General features: G+C 37.9%; 1 protein-coding gene and 1 long non-coding RNA gene across 5 annotated transcripts in view; one reads left to right on the top strand and one right to left on the bottom strand.

Moving 5' to 3' along the window:
* Window positions 1-11,879, bottom strand: part of LOC149134627 (uncharacterized) — a 42,788-nt gene extending 30,909 nt beyond the window's left edge. The window contains exon 1 of the long non-coding RNA XR_016242569.1: window positions 11,746-11,879. This is a non-coding gene — a long non-coding RNA (uncharacterized LOC149134627). The remainder of the gene's footprint in view (window positions 1-11,745) is intronic.
* The window catches only part of LOC106882802 (cubilin), a 110,103-nt gene continuing 108,647 nt past the window's right edge, over window positions 11,866-13,321 (top strand). For 2 of the 4 annotated variants that reach the window (XM_089355030.1, XM_089355031.1), the window contains exon 1: window positions 11,866-12,165. The gene's annotated coding sequence lies outside the window, so the exon portion shown is untranslated. The remainder of the gene's footprint in view (window positions 12,166-13,321) is intronic. The other 2 variants (XM_089355032.1, XM_089355033.1) reach the window with 2 other exon arrangements.

The following is a 13,321-nucleotide window of genomic DNA, read 5'->3' as shown; positions in this document are numbered from 1 at the left end:
CGAGGACACGGATAAGAATTAAAACATTCAAAAGCACAACTATACAAGATTATGCAGTTTAGGACATCCCCATACCCGGATTTCGGCTTTTGGAAATTTAATCCTTGAGCCTCTTCAGTATGAACTACCCAGTAAAAATTCAACAGTGCAACAGGTTTTGTTTTGTGCCAAAAACAGAACATATGGTGCAGAAAAATTATAAGCAAAACATTCAAACACTAAGATTTGAAATAAGATGTCACTACTGTTTATCTCTGTTATCTTGGTGCTGTACGGTGGTTTAATTAAGACTTTAGCTCTTATTTCTAGCAGGTGTATACTTTTATGGTTCCTTACGCTTCGTGCAAATTTGTAATTTATATATATTTGTGTGTGTGTGTGTGTGTGTGTGTGTGTGTGTGTGTGTGTGTGTGTGTGTGTGTGTGTGTGTGTGTGTGTGAAAAGGGGGCGTCTGTCCCAAAGCTCCAAAGTTAGTTGAGTGACGTTTTCATGTTTGGATTTGTAAACTACGACAAGAATAACACTGGTCAACAAAGAATTTGTCCGATGAAAAAAGAAATGTGAAGTTAACGGTTTAAGAAATACTCCTAATTTAAATGACTATGAATAGAATTAACCTTGTGAAATCATAAATCCAGCTATCTGAGTCAATGAGTCCCTAAAGGTTGACAATACTGGCCATAGTGATTTAACATCCGAGTCACAAAGACGGCGTTTCACGCTATTGATGACGTGCGGCAAAGACACAGATGAAGTGAAACACACAGCGTGCAGTTGTCATGGTAACAAGCTGCTATTGCCATACTGTCTGTTGATTGGCTAAAATTACCCAGATTTCCCAAATTTAATTCCAAATAACATCAGATTCTTCAATTTACGAGATAAAGTAATTGGTTGATCGTAATCAAAATTCAGAGTTGTATCGATACACCAAAATTGAAAGCAATCTGAGTAAAATTAAAGGGGGCTCATTTTGCGAATGAGATTAACTAAATCCAGGGGACGTAAACACACGAACACCGGTTGTCAAGCGGTGACGGGGTGGGGGGACAAACACAGACACAAAGTGACACACACATAGATAGTAGAAGACGACGGCCTTCTTTCAGTTTCCGTCTACCAAATCCACTCATAAGTCCTTGGTCGGCTCGAGGCTATAGTAGAAGACACCTGCCCAAGGTGCCACACAGTGGAACTGAAACCCCGGAACCATGTGGTTGGGAAGCAAGCGTCCTCCTACACAGCCACGCCTGCATATATATGTGTGTGTGTGTGTTTATATATGCATGCATGTATATAGATAGACAGAGAGCGCGACAAAGAGAGACAGACAGACAGGCAGGCATAGACATATAATTAAGCAAATATAAATGTAAAAATGTTTGTGGGATATATATGTGAATGTGTCTGTGTATGAGTGTGTATGTATTAACCTACATACAATTATTGTATGCGGCTATGTACGTATACATGTGTGCGTACACGCATGTGTTTCTACTTAAAGATAAGTATTTAGATAGCAACACATAAAATACATACATCTCTTAATCAGACCGCGTGTATTTCTGTCGATTCCCAGTGAGCAAGCTTGTCGATCCATTAACCCCCCACCCCCTGCGTTTTCTACCCGCTCCCTCTCTTGTCAACCTATTTAGATGTCGGTCGGTGTGTCTTTTGGGAAATCGGCAGCGTGTTTGTCTTGTCTGTCTGCCTGTGTTTGTGTATGTCTGACTACCACTGATGCTGCCAACACGTTTTGAAGCTCAGGAACGTCCACACGTGTTCTCTCTCTCTCTCTTTCTCCCTCTCTCTCTCCCCCTCCTTCTCTCTCATGCACGCACGCGCACAAACACACGCACGCTCTGTCACACACACACACACACAGCTCAGTTTTTTATTTGCTTTTGTCATCAGACTGCAACCATGCCGGTGCAACACCTTGAAGAATTTTAATGGAACAAATCGACACCAATACTCATTTTTAAAGTCTACTACTTTTTCTGTCGATTTCGTTTTGCCGAACCGCAATGTTTTGGGACTGTAGACAAAAAATCAGCAGTAGTGGCGAGGAACAAACATGCACGTGAATTCACATATACATACATACATACATACAGTAATCCCTTGACATATCATGGTTCACCTATCGCGCACTCAGTACATCGCAGATTTTTCTGGCTAATATATATATAAATTTATCGCAGATTCCTGCGGCCGATAGGTATTAATATTTTTTTTTCTTTCTTTTTTAGATTTTAATTATTTCTAAACTCTGAATTCCTGAGGAACTCAGCCTGCGAGGGAAAAAAGTGAGACTTGCAGGTCATATTTTCCAACTACGAGAAGATCGAATACCCAAGATATCTATACAATGGGTACGTGCAGAGGAGCGAAGAAAGAACGGTAGACCCAAGAGGACATGGCACGTCACCTTCAAAGAAGATCTGAAGCAACTTAGCATCACCTGAAAAAATGCAGGCAACAATGCTCAAAACAGGAAAGATTAGAGACGTCATGCTACCCGATGTACTGGCCAACTGTACAGAAGGAACTAAGACAAGGAAGATATATGTATGCATGAAGCTGGTCTTAATTACCATTTGGTAATTATGATACGTCCCTTAGAGGTGGAGATAATTTTTATAAATCAAGAATTTATGTTGTATGATATTTGATATACCTTTATTTGTCTACTAGCTGATGTACCCGGTAATTCCCGGGAAAGCGGGGCTTATCCTTTGGTTCCGTTCTCATAATTGTTTCGCTAATCCAATAACAACAATACAAAGTATGCAGCCCTTAAAACGGTTTTTGTGCATTTACAGAGAATACCGAACCGTTTTACACAGGATCTTGTTTTTAGGAATTCCCAATAAGTAATGTATACCCAAATTGTGAAATCAGTTGTGTAATAACATGAAATTAGTTACCCGATAGTAAGTATTCAAATAAAAGGGCTTTAATGCGTTCCCAGAGTATATAGGAGGAAATACTAATAAAGTATGTATACAAAAATCGTGAAGCATGTTACGTAATAACAGGCTAATCAGATATGAGATAATAACAATTCAAAGTAAATAACTCTGAAAAGGGCTTTTGTGCGTTCCCAGAGAATATTACCCTCAGGAGCGCTAGTGTTGGTATATTCGTGAATAAGTCACTAATCGAAATAAGTGGATCTGTTGTTTACGAAAATGTAATTTACTTGTTTAAGGGTTGTACTGGATAAATTGTGAAAATAACTCTAACAGTTCAAATGCTAAGAAATAAGCATACTCAATTTGATTTATACCAAATAATTTAGGAAAATAAATGAATTATTTCCCTTGGCTATATACAAGGATCCCTTCCAGGGGCAAATGGGTTATTTCCCTTGGTTTTTAAAATAAAATATATTTGATATATATAAGGATCTCTTCCAGGGGCCCTATTATCGATTTTTTTCAACGATCTGAGTATGCCATGAGATTTCCAGACGTGTGTTCTCACGTGTTAAGTCTCATCAAAATCGATAAAACGATGTAGGAGGAGTTTGGTAATTACTCCACAAATACACCCACAGACAGAATTTCCCACATATGTAGTAGATATTGTTCAAATACGTCTGCTGGTCCCTCTGAGTTATTTCTCTTAGCTCATTTTTCTTTCAAGTATACAAATAACCTAAGCCATGTATGTTTTTCTACTCGTTATTTTTGCGTAAATCTAACTCAGTTATGATCAACCTTTTTCGAGAAGCGGGCCGTGTGAGATATGTATCATCATCAGGCTGGTCGCACAACTAAATTTTCGTTAGGTGTGCCAGTCAGAAAGTCCCCCAGGCTTCAGTTTGTCCCATGACTCGTCAAAGTCCTTTGATTGCTGGAGATAAAGTCGGGTAATTGTCGTGCTGATGAAGGCAATTGAACCAGAAACACGCTTCCACGACTGTCCTCTTATCTCCAGACAATAGACCAGTCCTTTTCCTTAATGGCACGACAGCTTTGGAAAATTTTCGATTATCTCCCCTTCTCAAGTAGAGCTAGTCTTAATTACTATTTGGTTACTATATAGACACTAAACACATACAGACTTGTACACACATCTACACACACGCATGTCATGACTGTACACCCATACATAATAGTCTATATACTGGGTTTACAACTATACGCACAATAAAACGTGCACATGCATAATTTCCTTCACAATTTCCTCCCCGATTGCTCTTTTACGAATAAGAACCCATTTCTTCTAGGTCCCTTCCGGTTATTCGAACTCTGCTATTACAAACACGACTTGACAAAGAACAAACCATATTTTATATTAAACAAGTTTTTCTACCTCAACGCGCCTTCCTTACTTTTTATATCTAACATTCTGAAGAGCTTAAACCCCGAATTTTAAAATACTTTCACTTTCTTCATCTGTTATTGAACTTTAAACTAATAATTGCATTTTGCTTTCTGATATATTTTCGCCTTAAATCTTGAATACGCGCGCGCACACACACACACACACACACACACACACACACACACATACACACACATGTCTCTGCGTATGTGAGTGTGTGTGCGTGTGTGAATTTATGAATCTATATATATATATATATATATATATATATATATATATATATATATATGCATCTACACTCACACATTTATATATACACATGCACACACATATATATGTGTGTCTGTGTGTATACATATGTGTACTTTCAAATATATATGCACACACACACACACACACACACACACAGAGAAAAGGAAGGCGCACCTATTTGTTCGATAACAACATGGCTACACCAAGGCCATGAAACTATGTCAGCCAGTCCAAAAAGTATGACAGGTTTGGACCAATGCTATTTGGAATATTATTTCGCCCCACCCTAGACCAACAGATCTCAATTTACGGATGTCGACTCTAGCTTGCATCGCGAAAGTAAAATGTTTTACTGTTGAAATAGTTTCTTAAATGTTAAAAATGTAAACTCATGATTATGTTATACAATATGGCGCATCAATGAATAAAATTCTTAGATCTTCATGTGTAAGAAAAAGAAATACTAAATGCGTATACTCCGTACACTTTCTTCTTTTTTCTTAGATTTAAGTTTCAAACTTACAAACCCGCCTGAAATTAATCTGGAAAGATTTGTTTCCCATATGGATAGTTCACCTTTAGGGGTGCACGGCACGTATTTGAAAAACTGGAATATTTCCCAAACAAATGCATCGCATGTTAATTTTATTAAATTTTTGGATGATTGCTTTTTATTAATAAATTCGGATTCAGCGTCAAAAATAACATTCTTTTATTCTTTTATTTGTTTAAGTCATTTGACTGGCCATGCTGGAGCACTGCCTTTAGTCGAGCAAATCGATCCCAGGACTTATTCTTTGTAAGCCTAATACTTATTCTATTGGTCTCTTTTGCCGAACCGCTAGATTACGTGGACGTAAACACACCAGTATCAGTTGTCAAGCGATGTTGGGGTGACAAACACAGACACACAAAAATATACACTCACATACACATATAAATATGTATATATATTCGAGGAGATTCTTTCAGTTTTTCTCTACCAAATCAACTCACAAGGCTTTGGTCGGCCGGAGATTATAGTAGAAGACACTTGCCCAAGATGCCACGCAGTGAGACTGAAACAGGAACCATGTGGTTGGTAAGCAAGCTACTTACCACACAGCCACTAGATTCGACATGCAATGACGATAACCACAAAGATCCATTAAGATTTATATATATATATATATATATATATATATATATATATATATATATATATATATATATATATATATATATATATATATATATATATATATATATATATATATATATATATACTTTCTTAACTTTCCTGTACTTTCTGTTCTTTCCTTTTGTTGTTTCTTCCTACTCTGGATGTTTGGATGTTCCTGTGTGACTCTTCTGTCCGGCATTCGCCATGATAGATCGCTAACCACTACACACATTTTTTCTCTGCTTGTTTCTCTCCTCGTTTCCTTCTGTGTTCCTTTCTGTGGAAGAGCGTAGGCTCGAAAAGTTAAAGACGTTTTCAATTCCTGAGCGTTATACTAATACATCTGTTTGAATTTTCTACACCACCTGTCTTCGTCTTTTGCTTTTTTTTTTGTGAATTCTCCCTATATATATATATATATATATATATTCATATATGAATCATGGAGAATTATAACTTTTCCAGTGTATGTAGCAACTGCAATGATCAAAATATTAAGAATTGTTGAACTATTTTACGAACCAGCGAGGCGGTGAAGGGTACATATAATGTGACTCTAGATTAGAGTTTCTCAACTGTTTTTAACTATGGGCCCCTTGGATTCCTATTTTACATTGGTGGATCCCCATAACCATTTGGAGTTTAAAAAATCATATTTTTTATAATTAAATATTATTAAAAACTGTATAAAAAGATTGTTGACATATTTTGCGTATTGTAGAATTATAACCAATTTACTACACTTAAATTTTAACAACAAAATCTGGATCTTTTCTGTTTTGCTACACTTGTGGACATTTTTAAGTTTAAGGAAAATTTTAAAATTTGGTGTATTGATGTAATTTCCCACGCTGAATCTCAGGAGATAGTTGAGTTTTTCCAGTTATGTAACTCCTCATAACTTTTTTATTTTATGGAATTTTTGCGAAAAATTTTGCAAATTTATAATCTACACACGGGAATTCATACGATTATGCAAAAGCAAAATTAAGAAATTGGTGCGTGAGTTAAGGCCTGTTTAGCTGTTATTTTTTGCACAACTCACGACCACCTGTGTTTTAAGTATTTAATAAGCGAAAATTGACCACATGGGTAAGTAGCTCCGTAACAGCTTGGCTTATTACTTATCGAAACAGGTACTGTATGTATGCAGCTTTCGATTGGCTAAAATTACGTAAAATTTGCAAACTTTAAAAACTATTAACTTTGTATTTGTTGATTTATGGCGAAAATGAATTTCCTTTCAATGATTACCGTACAAAACTATATCAACATGTCAAATATAAAATTGATTGGAACAAAAATTGAAGAAATTGAAAAGTGGCAGCTAAACAAAAAAGATCCATGAATCACTGCTCCAAGTGCATTGTGATGGGATGGTAAAAGCTGAGATGTCTTTCGTCATAGAACAGCTCGATCAGGTCCAACCCGAGTGAAAACATCACCAACACCACAAGCAAAAGGAGTATAGAATTTTCAGAATGTGTAGCAATGGCCAAAATCCTAAGAATCGCTGAATTAGTTCTATGAATCAATTAGGCGGTAAGGAAGACACAACATGATTATTTGGCTTGCAAGAAACAATAGCCAAATCTCCTCCAAAGCACTCCTTACAGATCTTGTTTATTTTCTCTCAAAAGCTTGAGTATTTTCAAATTTTCACATGATTCTTTTCAAACAAAAAGAAAAAAGAAATGTATTTTTGTATGTTGCTGATGAAATTCGCATTCATTCTATTATATTTTATTTTCGTTAGAAATTTGATGTAGCTGTAAAAAAATACTTCAAGTGCTCGGAAGAAATTTAACAAGCTCCTTCCCTACTGTCTTAAAAAAAAAAAAGATAGCATACATCGGATGCTGACAAATGCGGGTGAATCATGATTGGAATGCGAATCGGGACTGACCTGGTTCTAAACAAGGACAATGACAATATAGTCGTAGATAATGAAATGGGATAACATACGGCTAACCAAGAATAAAAAGGAAGGGCGCATTATATATTGTAGTCCTTGATAGATTATATCTGAAGACGATACGGGTGGTTCCGACAGAAATTGTCTCTGATTATAGGATGCCCTCGATCAGAACCGAGCTGGATTAAACAACAAAAGTTATAGTCCTAATGTCACTTTTTAACGAGATTATATCCTTAACAGCCACAAACGTACCCTTAATTTTTCTTTTAGACTGCCAATGCCGTCTATTTCTAGGGCAACGGTTCTAACATCATCAGCAGCAGCAACATCACCACCATAACCAACACAAGTGCCATCATCATCAGCAGCATCACTTACCACCATCACCACTGGCACCACCAACAACAACACTGCTATTACTATCGCTGCTTCCAGCTCCACCATCAACGCCTGCTCTAGCACAACCATTACCTACACCACAATCATCACAACCACCACCAACACCACTACCGTCACAACCGCCACCACCACCACCACCACCATCACCAACAGTATTACTACCAGCGCAACCACCAGCTTCCTCTTCAGCACCAATACTACCACCATCTGCATCACCATCTACACCACTACTGTAACCGCCACAGCCATCCTCAATATCACCACTAACACTGCTTCCAACACCTTAAACATTCAGCACCGCTGCTTCTACCACCACCGCCGCCGCCATCACCACCACCACCACCACCGCAGCCCCACCCCCACCCCACCACCATCACCACTGTTTCTAACCGTTGCTTCTACCACCACCATAACCACTACGAACCCAAAATACCACCACCACCACTACCACCGCCACCACCACCACCATCACCACTATTTCTAACCGTAAGTGTGGTACCAGTAAAATAAAGCATGAGTATGAAGCAATGAAGAAGCCTTTATGTGGTCGCTTGTGCTTAACATAAACGCTTCTTCCCTCGCATCAATCTGTACCATCTTGTAAAACAAAAGCACAAAACAAACAAAAAACAATAAAGTGTACTGAATAATGTGGCTCTAGATTCATTATGAAGGGATGCTCAGAGCTGGAAATAAATTTGATCATAGGACAGCTCGATGAAGGCCGACACCGGCGCCACCGCCACCAGCACCAGACCCCCAGCAGCACCACCACCACTACCACCAAACCGCCACCACTATCACCACCACCACCACCAGCAACATCACCAACAACAATCTTCAACTGTCCAACATCACTTCGAATACAGTAACGGCAATCGTCGTCTTATCGCTTGTCTTTTTCCCTTGTCTCTCGTCCTCCTCCTCCTCCTCCTTCCCATCCAACCATCTCTACCCGCCCCGCTCTTGTTCTGAGCCTCCATCGCAGGCCTTGTTCGCACTTTCTCACTAACACCATCTCTCGCATACACACACACACTCGCTTTATGTATATTATAATACAAAACTATTCCTACCGCTCCTAGTTTTATTTGTCTTGCCCTCTAAATAAATCCTCTCTCTCACTCCCTCTCTCCCTCCCTCTCTCTCCCTCCCTCTCTCTCTCTCTCTCTCTCTCTCTCTCTCTCTCTCTCTCTCTCTCACACACACACACACACACACACACACAGTCGCTTTCTGTCGCTCTCACAAACTCCCATTCTCTCTCTCTGACAATACGTGTGTGTAGGTATGTGTCTGTGAGCGTGCGCGCGTGCATACGACTTCGTGCATACGACTTCGTGCATACGACTACGCTTCCTCCTTGCCCCCCTCTCTCTCTCTATATATATATATATACATATATATACACAGTTACATGACATAGACGCACGCGCGCATATGTATGTATATATAATTGCGTGTATAAATATTATATATGTATCTCTCCCGCGCTCCTCTATCTCTACACACAAACATATGTACATTATATATATATATATATATATATATATATATATATATATATATATATATATATATATATATATATGCGAGTAAAAATAAATACAAAAAAAGGGGTTTTGTATGATTGTGTATAGAGGAATATATTATTTTGTTTAAAAGAGTTCCAACACTGTTTTTTATGTTTTATTTATATTCCTGCAAAACCAATGTGGGATATAGAATATGGAATATACAATATATAATATAAAATAAAAATGGATGGTACAATGAAATAAAGTATTGAATGTCTTATTGAATATATGGAATATGTCTTATTGAATAGATGAAATATTGAGTGTTCAATATAAAGGATTAAATATATATATATATATATATATATATATATATATATATATATATATATATATATATATATATATCATAAATATACAGGGATTAGCATGAGTTGCTTCTCCAACATACTGAGAATTTAGAAATAGCAGTCAAAGAACTACTGATTCCAAACTACAAATTTTTTCTCTAACGGATGGCGATATTTATATATATATATATATATATGTGTGTGTGTGTGTGTGTGTGTGTGTGTGTGTGTGTGTGTGTGTGTGTGTGTGTGTGTGTGTGTGTGTGTATAAATATATATATAAACTGACAGAACAGATGTTTACTTATAGTGTACACCAAACTTCCTTTCCCAAAAGATCTGCAATTAAATTCTTCCTTTTGCACAGAACTCCACAAACTATTCAAACTTACAGTCTTCAAGACTGCCCGAACTTTCTCTGCAGAAGAATATTTATATACGAGAAAGTGGAAGGAAAGTAAGGGGAGGGAACATGGAGTAGAAGGAGGAGTAAGAAGAGGAGGAGGAGAAACAAGAGGAAACTGGGAGAGACGAAGCATCGGAATCGAAATAATCGCACCGCCATCTTCGCCATCACCTTCTCCTACATCACTACCACCACCAACATAACCAATACCATCATCCTACCTCTAGTCTATCACCACCACCTCCACTCCAACAACTCCCCCACGACCTCCACCGCCATTGCCGCCACCACAACTATAACCACTATCACCACCACTACCTGCAGTAGCATCACCATCCCCGCCGCCGCCGCCACCTTCAACAACATCTCCAACGAGTGAACGAACGCAGGAGCCTCATCCACGAGGTCGTGCGACAAACCTGTTAGAAATAGCAGCCACACATTTCGTTTGAGATCGCGTGCCTTACCGTTTTCAAAAAGGGGAAGGACGCATTGGATGCATTGTTCGGAAGAAGAAGAAGAAAAAAGATAAAAAGAAAACAAGGACGAAAAGGTCACTTCTGGAGCATTTTTAATTATTAGGTATACTCGACCAGGGCTGATCTGGGACAAAACTACTACTACTACTACTACTACTACTACGATCGCCACCACCACCACCACCACAACTAAGTATTTCGAGCCAAAGAGGAGCTCTCTACTTGGCCGGTCAATATGGAAATCTCCCTCAAATCAGATTTTAGTCTCTTAAAAGAAAATAGTCACCCATAGTTCAGGATAGTCTTTGAAACAAAGAAAAAAAAAGTGTGGACGGCCAAAGCTGGAACGCCTTTGATTATACCTTATGAATATCAACAAAAGCAACAAGTGAATGAGGGAAACACAAAGTGCTGATCGACGGATTAAAAATAGTTACCCAATCTAGCTTAAATCATTCCTATACCTCTTAAAAATAAAATACACATTGAACAATACAATTATCTATCTCGTCCCTTATATATACATACATATATATATATATATATATATATAATACAAAGAATATATATGCATATCAGGGTACAGGACGTTAGAACAATAAACTACAGACAACGGAACGAACACATAGGAAAACAGATAGCCACTTGGAATTAATCCTTCGTCAGGTGCCTCTATTCTAACTAGACGTTTCATATATATATATATATATATATATATAGATAGATAGATAGATAGATAGATAGATAGATAGATAGATAGATAGATAGATAGATATATAGATAGATAGATAGATAGATAGATAGATAGATAGATACATACATACATACATACATACATACATACGTACGGTACGTCCATACATACATACATACATACATACATACATACATACATACATAGACGTAATGGTCACGAAAGGAACGTACTTGGTCATAGATCTGCTCGATCAGGGCTGAGCAGGGAAAGGAACCATTAACGACACCAAACAATAGCAGCAGCAGCCGCGGCAGCAGCAGTAGCAACAACACCGCAAAGATGTTACGATGGATAGATATTTAAACTACGATACCAAAAGTTGCTGTCTTTCCCCATCGCAACCGCCTCCGCCTCCCGTACATATAATCCCCATCACCACCACTATTATCGCCACCACCACCACTGCCATCACCTCCTCCGCTACCAAGTTATAAAGAAGGAAAAGAAAAAAGGAAAAAGTAAAAAAAATTTTTAGTATGTTATCAGAAGAGAAATGACATATGACAGACAACGACAAATGACAAACGACAGACGACAAACAAAACAAAGCGGAAAAGAGAGTGGATACCTTTTACAAACTTCAAACAGAGGTAAATGTGCTTTCCTTTTATTTTGTTTTTATTACAACTTAAGTTTCTCAGTTCGAATCCCACCTAGGTTAGCTTTGTCTTTCTTCCATCTGAACTGGATACAAAAAAAAACAAAAAAACTATCCGTCAAGTACCGGGGTCAATGTAATCAGTTAGATACCCGCCACCTCAAATTGTTATTCCTGAGTCATTTTTCGAGACAGTCATTGTTGCTTCTACGGGGGCATTGGATTAATAGAAGAGCGTCGGGTGTGTCTGGGGGGGGGGAGGGTAAAGTTCCTACGGTGTTTTGATCTGGTTTTTACATCTTGTTTCATATTCTGTCGAAGTTAATTATGATTTTCAGCCCTTTACGGTCAACAAAATAATGTACAAGCCAAGTACGAGTCAACTAACCCCACCTTCTAAAGGTGCTAGTTTTCTGCCTAAATTAGGACAATTATTATTATTTAAACACCAGACAAAATTCTTTGGGTATTTCTGCTGGCCTTTTAGATTCTGAGTTCACTCACAGACGTTTGGGGGGGGGGTCGATAAAATAAGCACTAGGATCGATGCAATCGACTATCCCTATCCCCACAAGAATTTCAGGCCTTGTGCCGACAGTAAACGAAGCTATATAGTTGCTGCTGCTGCTGGAAATTAAAGCGGCGAGCTGGCAGAATTGTTAGCGGCGTTTCGTCCGTCTTTATGCTCTGAGTTCAAATTCTACAGAGGTCGACTTAACCGTTCATCCTTTCTGGATCGATAAAATAAGTTACCAATTTAACTCTGGGATCAATATAATTGACTTATTCCCTACGCCGAAATTGTTGGACTTGTGCCAGAATTAAAACCATTATTGCTATTTATGTTGTTGTTCTGGATTAATACAGTAAAGTTCTATGTTCGAAATTTTTTTACGCATAGCATAGGGAGAGATGAAAAAAAAATTTTTTTTTAAAGCATGAAACAAGAATTAGTTTCGTTCCCTACTTCCCGCTCCTTTCTTCCTTTTTTTCCATCTGAATTTATTTGTTTCCGTTTCACCCACGTTCATAATTATCATGCTAAAGGCATGAACAACATAAAATCTCATTTTACTTCAAACAAAAGCATATAAAAGCATATATATATATTTCACATAAAAGCATACGTATATTTGCATGTATCTATA

The sequence above is a fragment of the Octopus bimaculoides genome, chromosome 7, assembly GCF_046866305.1.
Source record: "Octopus bimaculoides isolate indiv1 chromosome 7, ASM4686630v1, whole genome shotgun sequence".
In the NCBI taxonomy this organism is placed as follows: domain Eukaryota; kingdom Metazoa; phylum Mollusca; class Cephalopoda; order Octopoda; family Octopodidae; genus Octopus; species Octopus bimaculoides.
This window is presented reverse-complemented; position numbering and strand designations above follow the sequence as displayed.